This window comes from Osmia lignaria, unplaced genomic scaffold (assembly GCF_051020975.1).
Source record: "Osmia lignaria lignaria isolate PbOS001 unplaced genomic scaffold, iyOsmLign1 scaffold0016, whole genome shotgun sequence".
Lineage (NCBI taxonomy): Eukaryota > Metazoa > Arthropoda > Insecta > Hymenoptera > Megachilidae > Osmia > Osmia lignaria.
This window is the reverse complement of record NW_027478168.1, coordinates 9,948,724-9,952,769: the sequence shown is the minus strand read 5'-3', so window position 1 is coordinate 9,952,769 and position 4,046 is coordinate 9,948,724.

The following is a 4,046-nucleotide window of genomic DNA, read 5'->3' as shown; positions in this document are numbered from 1 at the left end:
GTATCTCGAAATATGTCCGTCAGGCCCGTTCCTTTGAGCTGAATCTGCAAATATCTCGGAAACGAAGCGAGCTATGGCAAAATGTTAAGAGACGTTTTTTGTAGAGAATTATGTTTCCTACAATTTATGTTCTATGATATTTTTTGATCAGAAGCGTAGTTTTCGAGATATATCGAGATATTTAAAAGTTCCGAAGCCGCACCAACATAATAGAGATACAGAAACACCGTGGCCCCTTTCTTTGAGATAACTCTGCACTAGTGCGAGCCGCAAATGCCACTTCCAGCTTAGCTGTGCAGAAGAAGAACAACAAGAAGAAGAAATATCTCGAAATATGTCCGTCAGGCCCCTTCCCTTGAGATAAATCTGCAAATATCTCGGAAACGAAGCGAGCTATGGCAAAATATTAAGAGACCGTTTTTGTAGAGAATTAAGTTTCCTACTTTTTATGTTCTATGATATTTTTTGATCAGATGCGTAGTTCTCGAGATATATCAAGATATTTAAAAGTTCCGAAGCCGCACCAACATAATAGAGATACAGAAACACCGTGGCTCCTTTCTTTGAGATAAGTCTGCACTAGTGCGAGCCGCAAATGCCACTTCCAGCTTAGCTGTGCAGAAGAAGAACAACAAGAAGAAGAAATATCTCGAAATATGTCCGTCAGGCCCCTTCCCTTGAGATAAATCTGCAAATATCTCGGAAACGAAGCGAGCTATGGCAAAATATTAAGAGACCGTTTTTGTAGAGAATTAAGTTTCCTACTTTTTATGTTCTATGATATTTTTTGATCAGATGCGTAGTTCTCGAGATATATCAAGATATTTAAAAGTTCCGAAGCCGCACCAACATAATAGAGATACAGAAACACCGTGGCTCCTTTCTTTGAGATAAGTCTGCACTAGTGCGAGCCGCAAATGCCACTTCCAGCTTAGCTGTGCAGAAGAAGAACAACAAGAAGAAGAAATATCTCGAAATATGTCCGTCAGGCCCCTTCCCTTGAGATAAATCTGCAAATATCTCGGAAACGAAGCGAGCTATGGCAAAATGTTGAGAGACCTTTTTTGTAGAGAATTAAGTTTCCTACTTTTTATGTTCTATGATATTTTTCGATCAGAGGCGTAGTTCTCGAGATATATCAAGATATTTAAAAGTTCCGAAGCCGCACCAACATAATAGAGATACAGAAACACCGTGGCCCCTTTCTTTGAGATAACTCTGCACGATTGCGAGCTGGAAATGCCACTTCCAGTTTAGCTGTGCAGAAGAAGAACAACAAGAAGAAGAAATATCTCGAAATATGTCCGTCAGGCCAGTTCCTTTGAGCTGAATCTGCAAATATCTCGGAAACGAAGCGAGCTATGGCAAAATGTTAAGAGACGTTTTTTGTAGAGAATTATGTTTCCTACAATTTATGTTCTATAATATTTTCTGATCAGAAGCGTAGTTTTCGAGATATATCGAGATATTTAAAAGTTCCGAAGCCGCACCAACATAATAGGGATACAGAAACACCGTGGCCCCTTTCTTTGAGATAACTCTGCACTAGTGCGAGCCGCAAGTGCCACTTCCAGCTTAGCTGTGCAGAAGAAGAACAACAAGAAGAAGAAATATCTCGAAATATGTCCGTCAGGCGCCTTCCCTTGAGATAAATCTGCAAATATCTCGGAAACGAAGCGAGCTATGGCAAAATGTTAAGAGACCTTTTTTGTAGAAAATTAGGTTTCCTACTTTTTATGTTCTATGATATTTTTTGATCAGATGCGTAGTTCTCGAGATATATTAAGATATTTAAAAGTTCCGAAGCCGCACCAACATAATAGAGATACAGAAACACCGTGGCCCCTTTCTTTGAGATAACTCTGCACTATTGCGAGCTGTAAATGCCACCTCCAGCTTAGCTGTGCAGAAGAAGAACAACAAGAAGAAGAAATATCTCGAAATATGTCCGTCAGGCCCCTGCCCTTGAGATATATCTGCAAATATCTCGGAAACGAAGCGAGCTATGGCAAAATGTTAAGAGACCTTATTTGTAGAGAATTATGTTTCCTACAATTTATGTTCTATGATATTTTTTGATCAGATGCGTAGTTCTCGAGATATATCAAGATATTTAAAAGTTCCGAAACCGCACCAACATAACAGAGATACAGAAACACCGTGGCCCCTTTCTTTGAGATAACTCTGCACCAGTGCGAGCCGCAAATGCCGCTTCCAGCTTAGCTGTGCAGAAGAAGAACAACAAGAAGAAGAAATATCTCGAAATATGTCCGTCAGGCCCCTTCCCTTGAGATAAATCTGCAAATATCTCGGAAACGAAGAGAGCTATGGCAAAATGTTAAGAGACCTTTTTTGTAGAGAATTAAGTTTCCTACTTTTCATGTTCTACGATATTTTTTGATCAGATGCGTAGTTCTCGAGATATATCAAGATATTTAAAAGTTCCGAAGCCGCACCAACATAATAGAGATACAGAAACACCGTGGCCCCTTTCTTTGAGATAACTCTGCACTATTGCGAGCTGCAAATGCCGCTTCCAGCTTAGCTGTGCAGAAGAAGAACAACAAGAAGAAGAAATATCTCGAAATATGTCCGTTAGGCCCCTTCCCTTGAGATAAATCTGCAAATATCTCGGAAACGAAGCGAGCTATGGCAAAATATTAAGATACCTTTTTTGTAGAGAATTATGTTTCCTACAATTTATGTTCTATGATATTTTTTGATCAGATGCGTAGTTCTCGAGATATATCAAGATATTTAAAAGTTCCGAAGCCGCACCAACATAATAGAGATACAGAAACACCGTGGCCCCTTTCTTTGAGATAACTCTGCATGATTGCGAGCTGCAAATGCCACTTCCAGCTTAGCTGTGCAGAGGAAGAACAACAAGAAGAAGAAATATCTCGAAATATGTCCGTCAGGCCAGTTCCTTTGAGCTGAATCTGCAAATATCTCGGAAACGAAGCGAGCTATGGCAAAATGTTAAGAGACGTTTTTTGTAGAGAATTATGTTTCCTACAATTTATGTTCTATGATATTTTTTGATCAGAAGCGTAGTTTTCGAGATATATCGAGATATTTAAAAGTTCCGAAGCCGCACCAACATAATAGGGATACAGAAACACCGTGGCCCCTTTCTTTGAGATAACTCTGCACTAGTGCGAGCCGCAAATGCCACTTCCAGCTTAGCTGTGCAGAAGAAGAACAACAAGAAGAAGAAATATCTCGAAATATGTCCGTCAGGCCCCTTCCCTTGAGATAAATCTGCAAATATCTCGGAAACGAAGCGAGCTATGGCAAAATATTAAGAGACCGTTTTTGTAGAGAATTAAGTTTCCTACTTTTTATGTTCTATGATATTTTTTGATCAGATGCGTAGTTCTCGAGATATATCAAGATATTTAAAAGTTCCGAAGCCGCACCAACATAATAGAGATACAGAAACACCGTGGCTCCTTTCTTTGAGATAAGTCTGCACTAGTGCGAGCCGCAAATGCCACTTCCAGCTTAGCTGTGCAGAAGAAGAACAACAAGAAGAAGAAATATCTCGAAATATGTCCGTCAGGCCCCTTCCCTTGAGATAAATCTGCAAATATCTCGGAAACGAAGCGAGCTATGGCAAAATGTTGAGAGACCTTTTTTCTAGAGAATTAAGTTTCCTACTTTTTATGTTCTATGATATTTTTCGATCAGAGGCGTAGTTCTCGAGATATATCAAGATATTTAAAAGTTCCGAAGCCGCACCAACATAATAGAGATACAGAAACACCCTGGCCCCTTTCTTTGAGATAACTCTGCACTATTGCGAGCTGCAAATGCCACTTCCAGCTTAGCTGTGCAGAGGAAGAACAACAAGAAGAAGAAGTATCTCGAAATATGTCCGTCAGGCCCGTTCCTTTGAGCTGAATCTGCAAATATCTCGGAAACGAAGCGAGCTATGGCAAAATGTTAAGAGACGTTTTTTGTAGAGAATTATGTTTCCTACAATTTATGTTCTATGATATTTTTTGATCAGAAGCGTAGTTTTCGAGATATATCGAGATATT